The sequence below is a fragment of the Carettochelys insculpta genome, unplaced genomic scaffold, assembly GCF_033958435.1.
Source record: "Carettochelys insculpta isolate YL-2023 unplaced genomic scaffold, ASM3395843v1 scaffold_0036, whole genome shotgun sequence".
NCBI classification, from domain to species: domain Eukaryota; kingdom Metazoa; phylum Chordata; order Testudines; family Carettochelyidae; genus Carettochelys; species Carettochelys insculpta.
In genome coordinates, this window is record NW_027439073.1 from 45,861 (window position 1) to 60,998 (window position 15,138).

General features: G+C 56.4%; 1 non-coding gene across 1 annotated transcript; it reads left to right on the forward strand.

The window, feature by feature from the left end:
* Positions 1–589: 589 nt before the first annotated feature.
* On the forward strand, positions 590–661 carry TRNAQ-CUG (transfer RNA glutamine (anticodon CUG)). Its single transcript has one exon. It is a non-coding gene; the product is annotated as a tRNA-Gln (tRNA).
* Positions 662–15,138: the final 14,477 nt, after the last annotated feature.

The following is a 15,138-nucleotide window of genomic DNA, read 5'->3' on the forward strand; positions in this document are numbered from 1 at the left end:
CACCTAATACGCCATTAGCTTTCTTGGCTACAACGGCACACGGTTGACTCATGTCCAGCTTCTCGTCCACTACAGCTCCCAGGTCCTTTCCTGCAGAACTACTGCCGAGCCAGTCGGACCCCAGCCTGTAACAACGCTTGGGATTCTTCCGGCCCACGTGCCGGACTCTGCCCTTGTCTTTATTGAACCTCATCGGATTTCTGCTCTTCCAATTTGTCTAAGTCAATCTGGGCCCTGTCCCTGCCCTCCAGCGTATCTACCTCTCCCCCCAGCTTAGGGTTTTAGGGTTTGGTTTTAAGCAGAAGGAAGTTAAGTAGCATCTTGTTCGTGGGCTGTAGGAACGACGCCGAGTCCCGTTCACTTTGGCCATTTCTGTCGTCTTCATCGAGTCGAAAAATTGCGCCCGTAAAAAAAAACGTGTCTGTCCGTAAGTTCTGGCGGTCGATGAAATGTCTGGGGGGCGGCAGTCCTGGCAAGGGGGATCCAGAGAACCTGGCTTGGGGAGCAAACAGGCCCTTGGCTGGGGGGCTGTGGACACAGAGAACCTCAGAGGTCCCAGCAAGACTTGGGGAGGGCTCTCAGACCAGCTGGTTCCATGGTGTAATGGTTAGCACTCTGGACTCTGAATCCAGCGATCCGAGTTCAAATCTCGGTGGAACCTGGGGGGGGGGTCCCCCGGCTTTTACTTCCCCTGTTGAAGCCGGCTGCCCTCTGCTTGCGGGGGGGCGTGTGTTTTCTCGGCCTCGCTGAGGCTCCCCTGGGAGGAGGAGCGTTTTGTCTCAGGTACCTACAAAGGGGGCGGGGGACTTCCCACAGATCCAGAAAGAAAGAAAGAAAGAAAGAAAAGGGGCGAGTGGGAAAGAAAGAAAGAAAGAAAAAGGGTGAGTGAGAAAGACAGAAAGAAAGAAAGAAAGAAAGAAAGAAAAGGAGTGAGTGGGAAAGAAAGAAAGAAAGAAAGAAAGAAAAAGGGTGAGTGAGAAAGACAGAAAGAAAGAAAGAAAAGGGGTGAGTGAGAAAGACAGAAAGAAAGAAAGAAAAGGGGCGAGTGGGAAAGAAAGAAAGAAAAGGAGTGAGTGGGAAAGAAAGAAATTAAGAAGAGGGGCAAGTGGGAAAGAAAGAAAAAGAAAGAAAAAGGGTGAGTGAGAAAAACAGAAAGAAAGAAAAGGGGTGAGTGGGAAAGAAAGAAAGAAAAGGAGTGAGTGGGAAAGAAAGAAAGAAAGAAAAGGGGCGAGTGGGAAAGAAAGAAAGAAAGAAAGAAAAGGAGTGAGTGGGAAAGAAAGAAAGAAAGAAAGAAAAGGGGCGAGTGGGAAAGAAAGAAAGAAAGAAAGAAAAAGGGTGAGTGAGAAAGACAGAAAGAAAGAAAGAAAAGGGGCGAGTGGGAAAGAAAGAAAGAAAAGGGGTGAGTGGGAAAGAAAGAAAGAAAGAAAAAAAGGGTGAGTGAAAAAGACAGAAAGAAAGAAAGAAAGAAAAGGGGCGAGTGGGAAAGAAAGAAAGAAAGAAAAAAAGGGTGAGTGAAAAAGACAGAAAGAAAGAAAGAAAGAAAAGGGGCGAGTGGGAAAGAAAGAAAAAGAAAAGGGGCGAGTGGGAAAGAAAGAAAGAAAGAAAGAAAAGGGGTGAGTGGGAAAGAAAGAAAGAAAGAAAGAAAAGGGGCGAGTGGGAAAGAAAGAAAGAAAAGGGGTGAGTGGGAAAGAAAGAAAAGGGGCAAGTGGGAAAGAAAGAAAGAAAAGGGGCGAGTGGGAAAGAAAGAAAAGGGGCAAGTGGGAAAGAAGAAAAAGGGGCGAGTGGGAAAGAAAGAAAGAAAAGGGGCGAGTGGGAAAGAAGGAAAAGGGGTGAGTGGGAAAGAAAGAAAAGGGGCGAGTGAGAAAGAAGGAAAAGGGGTGAGTGGGAAAGAAGGAAAGAAAAGGGGTGAGTGGGAAAGAAGGAAAAGGGGTGAGTGGGAAAGAAAGAAAGAAAAGGGGCGAGTGGGAAAGAAAGAAAAGGGGCGAGTGGGAAAGAAAGAAAGAAAAGGGGCGAGTGGGAAAGAAAGAAAAGGGGTGAGTGGGAAAGAAAGAAAGAAAAGGGGTGAGTGGGAAAGAAGGAAAAGGGGTGAGTGGGAAAGAAAGAAAGAAAAGGGGCAAGTGGGAAAGGAAGAAGGAAAAGGGGCGAGTGGGAAAGAAGGAAAGAAAGAAAAGGGGCGAGTGGGAAAGAAAGAAAAGGGGCGAGTGGGAAAGAAAGAAGGAAAAGGGGTGAGTGGGAAAGAAAGAAAGAAAAGGGGCGAGTGGGAAAGAAGGAAAAGGGGTGAGTGGGAAAGAAAGAAAGAAAAGGGGCGAGTGGGAAAGAAGGAAAAGGGGTGAGTGGGAAAGAAAGAAAGAAAAGGGGCGAGTGGGAAAGAAAGAAAAGGGGCGAGTGGGAAAGAAGGAAAGAAAAGGGGTGAGTGGGAAAGAAGGAAAAGGGGCGAGTGGGAAAGAAGGAAAGAAAAGGGGTGAGTGGGAAAGAAAGAAAGAAAAGGGGTGAGTGGGAAAGAAGGAAAAGGGGCGAGTGGGAAAGAAGGAAAGAAAAGGGGTGAGTGGGAAAGAAAGAAAAGGGGCGAGTGGGAAAGAAGGAAAGAAAAGGGGTGAGTGGGAAAGAAAGAAAGAAAAGGGGTGAGTGGGAAAGAAGGAAAAGGGGCGAGTGGGAAAGAAGGAAAGCCCAAGAGCAAAAGAAATCCCAGCCCAGAGAGAAACCCACCAAAGTGCTAGGGTACAAGTCACTAGGGAGCCCTGACCATGTTTTTAGCTCTGTCGAGCGATACCCCCAGAACGAGGCTGACGCTTGCGCCGTCGAAGGGAGCGGGGAAGGCGACCTGGTTCGTGGCCCTCATTCGAAAGGGCTGGAGATCTCCGACCGGCACTGGGGCCACGCCACCGGCGAGCGCGAGAAAAACCACGCGGGCGGCTAGATTCCCGTGGCACAGGCTCACCGGGGCCTGGCCGGTGAGAGAGCCGTAGGCCGGCAAGGAGGGAAACGGATGCTTAGCCGCAGAGAGGCTGGAGAACTGGGCCACCGAGATTCAGGCCAGTTAGGAGGTCAGCCCAGTGCCGGCTTCTTCGAAACTTCAGAAACTTTCCCAGGCGTTGCTCCGGGCCTGGCCTCTGAATTGTTCTGTGTGGGCCCCCTGGAAAAAGCCCCTTTGTGAGCCTGGATAGGTCAGAGGGTAGACCATCAGCGAGCCCAGGGTACAAGGGAGATTGAGCATCTTGGGGTGCGAGAAGAGGGAGGTGGGGTTGGTTTTATTGGCTCAACTTTCTGCTGGTGAGAGACACACAGCAGGGAGCTCATTTTCCCACCCTCCATGCGTGGAGCTTCCAGGGAACGCTGGTGTAGAATAAATTTTGTTGCCTGCACAGACGTCCACCCCCTCCCCACACACACACACACTGCTGGGTGCCAGCTCACCACCTCGTTAAAAAAAAAAACCACCTTGGCATGCTGGCCGATACAGCCCAAGGGGCGGCAGGGCCCAACCTTTTCCAGCCGGGGCCCCATTGTGAGAATTCAGGAGGCCTGGGTGACCCACGGCAATTCCAAAACAGCGGGGGGGAGTGGGGAAAGCTGCCCCATAAGTACCTAATTTTACATCTGAGGCAAGCCTATAAAATTGTGCCCCCCCTTCCTGTTTATAGCTTCAGAGCAGTTATTTCATAGGAAAGGGGAAAAAATCTATGAATAAAACAATAACACTACCTCTACCAACGGCTGAACCCGCTTTTATATTCAAATTGGACCCATTAACACGTGGCTTGAACCGGGATGACGATTTTCTGTCTCGTTATAGGGGCCCTTTTACATACTTGGCTTTATCTAATGCTTGACTACCCCCCCCCACCACTTCTGCCCCTCTGCTCTCTGAGTTGCCCCCCTCGATGATTTTGCTGATTTGCCAGCCTTGATTACTACTTTGGGGTCTCTGTGCTTTAAATATTGAGTCTGTTCTGAAGAAGTGGGGCTGTCCCACCTAATCAATTAGCTTGTTAGGCTTTCAAGCGCTCCTGGACGGCTTTTTGGTTTTTAGAGTTAGCCAGAGCTGGTGTGGGGGGGGTGTGTGTGGAAAGAGGTTTAGCCCCAAACTGCTCCCTTTCAGGTTAAACCCCACAATCAGGACCCAGGGAAGTCACACTCAGGGGCTTGGAGGGAGCTAGGAAAGGCACAGGGACCCCCATGGCTGGAAGCCGGATGGGGGCAGAATCTGGGCTGGCAGTGCCAGCTGTGGGACCCTTGCTAGGGTCTGGGGGGGGGGACCCCATCTCCTGCAGAGGCTGGAAGCCAGGGAGTTGATCAGTGCCATTCTGCGTCCCAATCTCAGCCTCAGGCCCCCCACCTTACCTGATCTGGGGGCTGCCCCTCGGGCGAGGCCCTTCCCCGATCTGCGGCTGAAACAGGTCTGGCTATAATTGCTTGGCTTCGCTGCCAGGCGGCTGTTAATCCGACGAAGGAGTTGAGAACCACGTCAGGAGCGCGAATGGCTTCTTGAGAGCCACCGGGGGAACTGCCCAGCCCCGCCGGCGACCCTACCGAAAAGTAACGGCCACCCACGTTTGGGTCCCGACCCCTAGGCTGGGAAACCCTGGTCTAAAAGGACAAGCATCATGGGAAAGAGATCATCGCATCCGGGGGGGGGGTCCCCAAACTTTGTATCGTCGGAACCCAGGTTTCTTCAGTGCTCAAAACTAGAAACACATTAACCCCCGCCCCCCAATGACTGAAAATGGAATAAATTTCCTCTGTTTAGTCACACTAATAATATAAATCCTGGTAGAAAACACCTGCCTCCAACTTCTGGTTAGTCCTCGAAGGACACGGGAAAATGCGTGAAGGGGATCGGGCGCGATCATTTGTGGCGTTATGTTTTTGCCAAGGACCAGTACTGGGCCGCAGGTCACCCCTGGGGAAAAGCTGATGGAGGGGGACCCCAAGGGCCGGGGGGATATTAAATCACACCAGTTGTGACGGTCAGTTTCCCTGCGCGTATCTGGGGCGGTGGGACGGGTAGGCGTGAGCTGGTTTTTCCTGGCAGATAATAACGAGGGGCTGAGCGAGCTGCCCCCCCACGGCCCAGCCCAGCTACGCCAAGCTTTGCTGGCTGTCAGAAATCACTTGATGCCCTGCTTTTTTTCCCTTCCTTGTGGGGTGCCCCCCGGTGCATGTAAAAAATTTATTCCACACATGGTGGGGAAAAAAAAAGAGGGAACCTCAGTCGGCGGGGGGGCAGGGGAACCACTGCCCACTGGACCCCCCCCCTCCAAACCTGCCCTGCCCCCAAAGCTGGGACCACCTTGTTCTGCTTGCCCTACCGCTGCCGGCGGGTGCCAGAGCGTGGGGACGCCCCCACTGGCTGGCCCCTCGCATCACCCCGATCGGGCTCACTGTGGGTGTTCTCCTGATGCAGAAGTGCTGGGGCTTTTATTCCTGGGCTGTCTGTCGGGAAGGGGAATCAGCCAGGAGGGATTTGGGGTGTGCGTGTAGCAGGGTGGGGTGGGGTGGGGTGGGGTGGATCATTTAAACTCCCTTGAAAAGGAAGTTTGAAGAGCTGATTTTAGGGGATTTTTCTTTTTCTTTCTTTCCTGCTCACCCCTTTTCTTTCTTTCTCTCTTTCCCACTCACCCCTTTTCTTTCTTTTTCTTTCGTTCTTTCCCACTCACCCCTTTTCTTTCTCTCTTTCCCACTCACCCCTTTTCTTTCTTTTTCTTTCGTTCTTTCCCACCCACCCCTTTTCTTTCCTTCTTTTTCTTTCTTTCCCACTCACCCCTTTTCTTTCCTTCTTTTTTTCTTTCTTTCCCACTCACCCCTTTTCTTTCTTTCTTTCTTAATCGCTCCTTTTCTTTTTCTTTCTTTAGGTAAGCCCCCTAATTTTTCCCCCTCCATGTGTAGGATAATTTTATTACACGCACCAAGCTAGAAGCAGATGTGAACAACACACATCCTGCCAGCTCTGCTAACCATCTAGGCGGCCCCTGGCTGCCTCCTGGGTGTCCACCCGAGGGCACAGCTGACTGGAAACGCTCCCTGCGATGCTACAGTCCTGCGCCCTTGTCAGAAACAGCCAGCAAGAGAAATCCTGGTTCTTAACAAACCGTTTTTCATTGCAAATTCTAGCTTTGGGACGGGTTTTTTTTAAAGGTCTAAAGGATGGGTTCCCAAGCTGGGGGTGTGTGAAGAAATTCCAAGGGGGGCACAAGGTGACCCAGTCCACGCCCCATCACAACCGCACCTGAAAAAAATCCGGCCTCTGCTTCAGGCTCTCAGCTCCTGTCGTTTTACAAGGGCGACCTATAAATGGCAAATGGGCTGCGGAGGAGGTTCAGGTTAGATGAGGGGGCTGGGGGTGCCTGGCTTTGGGGGAGGGCAGGAGAGGGGCTCGGGAGGGCGGCTTGCAGGGCTCAGGCAGCCAGAGAGCTTGTGGGACTCAGGCAGCTGGCCCCAGCAGCGTGGGGCTTGGGCGGCTCGGGCTGGTGGGGAGGCGGGTAGCTGGTCCTGGGGGTGCAGGGTTCGGGTGGGTGGATGGCTGCTGTGGTCAGCTCTGCAGGCTGGGACAGGTCTCAGGTAGCTGGGCCTGCACCAGGCATCCGGCAGGGGTCAAGAGAAACTCTTTGTGTTTCTTTTCAATTTTAAGTCACATCTTGACATCAAGGTTTTGTGTTTATTTCACACTGCGACATGAATTTTTTGCGAGAAGAGGGTGAGACAATGGCAAACAGGAGCTTCGGGGGGGCTTGAGGGTTTCTCAAAAATCAAAAGGAGGGGGGCATGGTGCCAAAAAGTTTGGGAACCCCTGTTAAATTCAGCATCTCCCCCGGCCCCGGTCAAAGAAGACCCAAACAAAGCCATCGGTGAGACCCTGAAAAACGATCCCATGCCGGTTTTAAAAAGTAATTTTATTTTAACTTGCGAGGGACGAAACTCCCCTCCTCGCGCCATAAAGAAAAGGCCCCCGCAAACTTTTAGTCCTGAAAAACAAAGAGCCCCACGGTTTAAACAAGCAAGAAATTCTACTAGCTTGACTATTTCGGGGCGAGCCTCTCTGAAAGGCAGAGCAATGAGGGCCAAGAGAACCCCAACAGAAAAATAAAAGGAAACCCAAGTCGAATGAAATAAAGGCGGCCTAAGGGAGAGGAGACTTACCCGCCTTACCCGCTTGTGACCTGATCGCAGATAAATCTTTCCCCCTTGGAACCAGGAATCTCGCTAAAATTTTTTCCGTCTGTCGGTGGATTAAATTTTGTTAGGTGGACGAAGGTGGACCATCCCCGGAAACACATGCAATCTCTGGCCTGTTTCGCTGGCAACGGGAGATGTATTTCGATAAGGGATTGGCAAAGGGTTTGGGGGGGCTGGCAGGAGGCAGACGGAGGGGAAGATAAGGGGCATAAAATACCTCCCCCCTACGCCCCAAAATGCAGCACAAGGGTCGGGCAATTTGCCTTGCCAGAGTTCTGGTCTGGCATTCCCCAGAGCTCCCCGAGGCTAGAGTGACACCTGCCTCTTGGGGTGGCTGATTTTATTGGGGTCCTCTGGAAAGCACGGAGATGCCCGCTACCTCTCCTTTGGACTGAGCCGCTGTAAATTGAATTACCCCAGCCTGCCCCACGGTCCTGACCTGTCCCCTAGGCCCGGCTCTCGAGGTAGGCGCACAATGCGTCCCTGATCCGGGCCTCCGCCCCGCCGGCCTCCCCCTCCGTCTCCGGCGTCTTCTCCGGCTGCTCGAAGCTGGCGCCCAGCCGCCGGGCCTCGGCCCCCCAGGCCTCGTCGAAGGCCTCGTCCTTGCGCTCGCAAATGTTGTGCAGGATGCAGCAGGCCGAGATGAGGCGGGGCAGATTATCCACCGCGCAGTCGTTGCGGGTGGTCAGGCACCGCCACCGCCCCTTGAGCCGCGCCACCGCCTGCTCCACCGGCTGCCGGCACCGGTTCAGGGCCTCGTTGAACCGTCCCTGGGCCCCGCCTGGCTCCCCAGGATAGGGCGTCATGAGCCAGGGCAGCAGTGGGTAGGCCGCGTCCCCCAGGACCACCATGGGCACAGCGACACCGTTGATGTTCAACGTCTCCGGGGGGAATAGCGCTCCCTCCTGGCCTTTCTTGAAGAGGGTGGATTTCCGCAGGATCCGGGCCTCGTGGGTCTTCCCCGGCCAGCCGGTGCTGATGTTGGTGAACCGTCCCCGGTGGTCCACCAGTACCTGCAAAGCCATGGAGTAGTAGCCCTTGCCGTTGATGTACTCCGAGGCCTGGTGGGGCGGGCACTGGATGGGCATGTGGGTGAGGCCCAAAGCCCCGGCGCAGTGGGGGAAGCCCATCTCCCGGAAGCCCTCGGCGATCTCCCGGGCGTCGCCCACCTCCACCGCTCGCCGGAGCAGCACCCGCTGGATGGCCCGGCACACCTCCAGCACCACGGCCCCGGCGGTGGAGCGGCCCACTCCGAACTGGTTGCCTACGGAGCGGTAGCAGTCGGAGGTGGCCAGCTTCCAGAGGGTGATGGCCACTCTCTTCTCGACGCTGAGGGGCACCCGCATGCGAGTCCGCTGGCGCTGCAGGGCTGGGGCCAGCTCGGCGCAGAGCCGCACGAAGGTGGCCTTGCGCATCCGGAAGTTCTCCACCCAGTCGCGGTCGGCCCAGGTCTCCAGCACCGTCCGGTCCCACCACTCGGTGCTGCGGGGCCGGACCCACGGGCGGCGGCTGGGGGGACGCTGGCGGGGCCTGGGCACCGGAACGGGCACCTCCTGAAGCGACTCGTTCCCCGATTTCTCCTCGTCGTCCTCTTCCTCCTCCTCCGCCGCCTCTTTCAGGCGCCTCTCCAACGCCTGGAGGAAGGCCCAGCCACGCCGGGCCGAGGCGGCCGCCGACGCCTCACTGCGGGCCCTTAGGTACCCCATCATAAGCGTCCCCGTCTGGATCAGGGAGAGAATCACGGCCTTCCTCCTGGAGGCCTCCATCCTGTGGAGGAAGGGGGCGACCGGCCTGGTTGGGGCCGAAGGCTCCTTTTCCACGCCTGGCGAAGGAGATATCCCACAACCCCGCGCTCGCCCAGGCAGGCCCACAATGCAGTGGGCTGGTGCATTTTTGCAAACGACACCCGTCCGGTGGAGCAACACAGCCCCAGTGTGGACACTTGGTAGAATTACACCCACATGGGCTTCCTCAGCGACTCCCAGGGCAGGAAGGGGCCTCAGGAGGCCAACCCCAATCTCCATCGGCCCAGGCAGGGCTTGGGCCAGCTCCACCTCTAGGGCTGGAGATCCCACCACCGCTCTGGGGAACTCGTCCCAGTGCCTCACTGCCCTCCTGGGGGGAGAGTTTTTCCTCCTCTCCGACCCCCACCTCCCCCACCGCGACGTGAGCCCGTCGCTCCTCGTCCTGCCCCCCGGCACCCCGAGAACAGCCTCCCCCCGGCGTCGTCAGAGCCCCTGCAGGGAGGTGAAGGCTGCCAGCAAACCCCCCCTCGCTCTTCTCTTCTGCCAACTCACCACGCCCCAGTCCCTCGGCCTCTCCTCGCCAGCCACCTGCTCCAGCCCCCGGCGCATTTTGGTTGCCCTCCGCCGGCCCCTCTCCAACGCCCCCACGTCCCTTCTGCACTGGGGGGCCCAGAACCGGACACAACCCTCCAGCCGGGGCCTCCCCCGTGCCGAGTAGAGGGGAACAACCACTTCTCTAGCGCTGCTGGAAATGCTCCGCCTGACGCAGCCCAATGCGCCGGTCGCCTTCTCGGCTACAAGGCCCCACTGGTGGTTCCTCTCCAGCCTCTCACCCACCACGACCCCCAGGGCCTTTTCTGCCACCCGGCTCCTTAGCCAGCCTGGAACAAGGCTTGGGATTCTTCCATCCTAAGTCAGAGAATCCCAGACCCCCAGGGCAGGACGGGACCTCAGGAGGTCATCGGGTCCAGCCCCCTGCCCAAAGCAGGACCAACCCGACTCCATCGTCCCAGCCAGGGCTTGGGCCAGCTCCACCTCTAGGGCTGGAGATCCCACCACCACTCTGGGGAACCCGTCCCAGTGCCTCACCGCCCTCCTGGGGGGAGAGTTTTTCCTCATCTCCGACCCCCACCGCGACGTGAGCCCATCGCTCCTCATCCTGCCCCCCGGCACCCCCGAGAACAGCCTCCCCCCGGCCTCGTCAGAGCCCCTACAGGGAGGTGAAGGCTGCCAGCAAACCCCACCTCGCTCTTCTCTTCTGCCAACTCACCACGCCCCAGTCCCTCGGCCTCTCCTCGCCGGCCGCCTGCTCCAGCCCCCGAACGCTGTGATGATCCTGCTCCTTTCCTACACTCTTCTGAGGGGGGGGATGATTTTTCTGTGCAGCTTTTGGACAACTCCGCGTGAAGCAGGCAGAGACGCACCCCCGAGATCAGTTGTTGTCAGTTATCTTTCGGCGTGATCCCTATTTCTGGCTTGCAGGGGATTCAACGCCTGGACCCGGGTCCCCTCTATGTATCTCTATCCCAGGAAAGCTTCGGTGTGCCCAGAGCTGGCAGGGGGTGTTTCTACGGAGGGTGGACGTCCACCCATTCCTGAGCACGCACAAAAAAGTTTGTTCCCCACGGTGGAGAAACGAGGGGGATGCTCGGAGGTCGGCCTGAGAGAAGACAGAGCAGGCCCAGAGTATGTGGTTCAAAGACCCTCTTTCGAAACCCCCGTTGGTTTTCAGCGTGACAAGGACCAGAGGGTGCGGGGTCGCGACTTAGGGGTGAGAACCAACTCCCAGGAAATGTTGAATCACAGCTGGGGGGGTCAAAGCCAGACGTGGGAACCAGGGCGAGAGGCCAGGGCCGTCTCAGGAGAGCAGACCCATTTCACAGCTGGGCAAACTGAGGGGAAACACCAGTCAGGTAGCGGCCAGTGGTCGAGCCATGGGAGCTTTGTCCGTTCCCTCCCGAAACACAGCGCAATGCGTGGATGGAAAAACTGCCTCTTTGGGGCGTTTCTCCCCAGCGACGACCAGCCCACACCCTTTTTAAGCTCACAGGCCCCCCCCTGAGATTTGAACTCAGATCACTGGATTCAGAGTCCCGAGCGCTCAACTAACCTGCTAAGGTCATCCCGAGAACGCCGACCAAGGGCAGAACTCAGGGGTGGCTCAGACCTACACCTGGCGCTCATCCCAGAAGGGTTGCTCCGTGCCTTCGCAAACCACAACCTGTCCCGTAACATCTCAAAGCCGTCCGGCCAAGAAGTGGGTCTCGGTGCTTGCGAGGGGGTGGAAGTCAGAGCAGATGGCCCTTCTGGGGTTTAACCTCCCCGAATCAAGGGCCTCCTTCTCCCCGCCCAGCCAAAGAAAGCCGGCACGCGCCTTTTTTGGGGCGAAACGAAACCGAAACGTAGCGCTTTGAAGAGTTTCGTTGGAGTGCAGACTAACGGCCACCTGGTTTTGGTGGACACGGGCGGTTTCCCAGAATCACATGACTCTGGGAGCAGAAGCTTTATGGGAAAACATCGTGAGATTCATAGACCCCCAGGGCGGTAAGGGACCTCAGGAGGTTGAGTCCAGCCCCCTGCTCAAAGCAGGACCAGCTCTACTCCATCGTCCCAGCCAGGGCTTGGGCCAGCTCCGCCTCTAGGGCTGGAGATCCCCCCCACCGCTCAGGGGAACCCGTCCCAGTGCCTCACCGCCCTCCTGGGGGGAGAGTTTTTCCTCCTCTCCGACCTCCCCCACCGCGACGTGAGCCCATCGCTCCTCGTCCTGCCCCCCGGCACCCCCGAGAACAGCCTCCCCCGGGCCTCGTCAGAGCCCCTGCAGGGAGGTGAAGGCGGCCATCAAACCCCCCTCGCTCTTCTCTTCTGCCAACTCACCACGCCCCAGTCCCTCGGCCTCTCCTCGCCGGCCACCTGCTCCAGCCCCCGGCGCATTTTGGTTGCCCTCCGCCGGCCCCTCTCCAACGTCCCCACGTCCTGTCTGCACTGGGGGGCCCAGAACCGGACACAACCCTCCAGCTGGGGCCTCCCCAGCGTTGAATAGAGGGGAACAATCAATTTCTTCAGCCACCCCAGGGAGGCAGGGCCCCCCGTTTGGGAAACCACGAGACAGGCAATACAACAACAGAGGGTAAGATTTTAACACCCGGTCACAAAGGGCGACCTCATTTTGCTGAAGGAGGGGGTCTGAACAAAATTGTTTGTTTTCTCAGGTGCAAAGGCGGGTTTTGAAAAAGTTTTAAAACCCAAAGACATTTTTGCCAGGACACTTTGTCACTTACGCTCAATGTTTACAACTGAAAAGCTGGTCGCAAGGTTAAAATATCTTTTCCCAGTGCTAGGGTGCCAGCTAATGACTTTATAAATCTCCAGGCTTCATTATCTAATCGAGGCTTTAATTTCTTTCCTACGCTGCTTGTGGCTGCGTCTAGGCTATGGCTTATACATTTCTGTTTAGGGTCAACAAGTAAGAAAGTAAGAACAAGTAAGAAAGCTTTCCCTGAAAATTACAACCCGACTTTCCAGGAAACCCCGACAGAAACCACAAACCCCTCATTTCCATCAGTTTCTCCTCCCTGGGGGGAAAAGAATCATTTTGCAGCCAGCAAGGGGGGAATTCTCCAAGGGATAGCAAACCCATGCCATCGCTCGGGAAACAGGTTAAAACCAGTTACTTTTTCTGAGGGGGCAGAGTTAAGGTTATGTTGCGGGGTTGTCGAGAGAGAGCAGTTAAGGTTACCTGGTGGGGCTGCCAAGAGAGGGTAGAGTTAAGGTTACCTTCCGGAGCTACTGAAAGTGGGCAGCATGAAGGTTGTGTTGTGAGGCTGCTGAGAGCGGGCAGAGTTAAGGTTACTTTGTGGGGATACTCAGAGGGGGCGGCATTAAAGATACCTTGTGGGGCTACTGAGAGGGCAGAGTTAAGGTTACCTTGTGGGGCTGCTGAGAAAGGGCAGAGTTAAGGTTACCTTGTGGAGCGACTGGAAGAGGGCAGCATTAAGGTTCCCTTCTGTACCTGCTGAGAGCAGGCAGAGTTCAGGTTACCTTGTGGGGATGCTGAGAGAGGGCAGCATTAAAGATACCGTGTGGGGCTGCTGAGAGAGGGCAGCATTAAGGTCACAGTGTGAAGCTGCTGAGAGAGGGCAGAGTTAAGGTTACCTTGTGGGGCTACTGAAAGCGGACAGCATTAAGGTTGTGTTGTGAGGCTGCTGAGAGCGGGCAGAGTTAAGGTTATTTGTGGGGCTATTCAGAGAGGGCAGCATTAAAGATACTTTGTGGGGCTGCTGAGAAAGGGCAGAGTGGTTACATTGCAGAGCTGCTGAGAGAGGGCAGAGTTAAGGTTACCTTGCAGGGGCTGCTGAGAGAGGGCAGTTAAGCTTACCTTGTGAGGATGCTGAGAGAGGGCAGAGTTAAGGTTACCTTGTGGAGCTACTGAAAGAGGGCAGCATTCAGGTTATGCTGCGAGGCTGCTGAGACATGACAGAGTTAAGGTTACCTTATGCCGATGCTGAGAGGGGGCGACATTAAGGTGTATGATATGACCTGCAACCTCCTGCTGTGAAAGATAAGCTGGCAGAGGGGACAACGACCCTCCCATCAGCAGCAGCCTGGGTCATGCTGGGGTGACGCCAGCAAGGAAGGCAGGCGGGGGCTGTGTTGCTATTCTGCATCGGCTCTGACCACTTGGCCGCACTGCCCTGTGTCTGATTAACCTGCCAGTCGCCACCCCTGGGGAGCTAGCGGGGCACAGGAGTGGGGCCGAGGCTCTACCAAGCCAGCCCTGGTTTGCAGGGGACGTCTCCAGGTGGCAGGGGGAGCTGCACATGGCGGCCCCCCTCCCCCGCGGCTCGTGCGAGTTCCATTGCACCCGTGCGAGGTGACCTGGCCGCCTGTGTGTGTGTGTGGGGGGGGGAATTCCCACGCTCCTGCCGTTTGTCCTCCGAAAGGATTCAGAAAGAAACGACGTGGCTCAAAAAAAAAACCACGACAGCCCAAGACCCTTCCTTAGTCCGGCCACTTATTCCCACAAGCCCCGTGTAACTCGAATATTCGTGCAACTTGATGGGAGCCAGGAAACTGACCAGCCCACCAGGCCTGGTCAGTTTCCTGCCACCAGGCCTGGTCAGTTTCCTGGCTCCGAGTGAGGGGGAGCTGGGACTCAGGGCCCAGCCTGGGACCGAGGGGGCAGCCTGGTTCCTGTCTCCCCCCTGCTTGGGGGACCTGGGAAACGGACCAGCTCAGTGCAGGGGAGCTGGGACCCAGGTCAAGAACCTCCTCCCTACCTTCCCTCAGCTGCGGGTCTCCCCGTACCCCTGCCGGGGACCCAGTGGCTGCAGCCCAACCAGCCGCTGGGCTACCCTGTCCCCCCTTCATGCAAACGCGAGATAACCGCCTGTCGAATCTCGGGGGGTTACTGTATTTTTATATTCTGCAGATCTCCTGTGAAAACAAATTCATAACCCCCCCCACACACACCCTCGAAATATATTTTGCCGCATCCAATTTGTTTTCCGTTTCTTTTTCCGAACAATCTTTTTCTTCAAGCTTTAAGGCGTGAAAGAAAGAGAGTAGAGGGGCTTGGGGACGGCCTCTCCTCTGGCGAGGTTTTGTGCTTCGTAAAATAAAAGCCCTCTGAGAAAAGGCTTTTCAATTCACTTTACTGCCTGGCAGGCGGCAGTTTTATGACCTGAACCCCCGGCCTGGCCCGGCGCGGATCCATTCCAAGCCCCAAACTGTTCTGCAGCTAAATTAAGCGCCTAATCCGAAGGTGGGGGACCTTCTGGGGGGTTAGAAATGAGCGGTACGGGGGAGAGACGGTGGAGAAGTGGGGCTGGAGGGAGGACGCAGGAGCAGGCTGGAATTTGGGGGGGCAGATGCCAACTGGGGGGCTGGAGCAGTTTGGGGTGCAGGGTCGGGGGGGCCGCTTACCTGTCCAGCATCCTGGGGGCGTACCTGGATCCGTGTCCCCCGAACCCAACCCCGCTCCCAGGCATCACCCGCCCCTGCTCCGATTGGCTGGAAGTCCAGCCAATCAGAGCGGCCGGGAAAAGATGATTCCACACACACACACTCCCTCCCTCACTGGCTCTGAGTCCAGCCTGCAACGTTCGGGGCTCCCCATCCCCCATGGGCCAGATCCTGAGGAAGGGAGGCCCGAATCCTGACACATGCCAAGCAGGGACCCCCCGCGCCCCCAAGCCCAGCTCTAACCTTTGCCTCCTGTAGA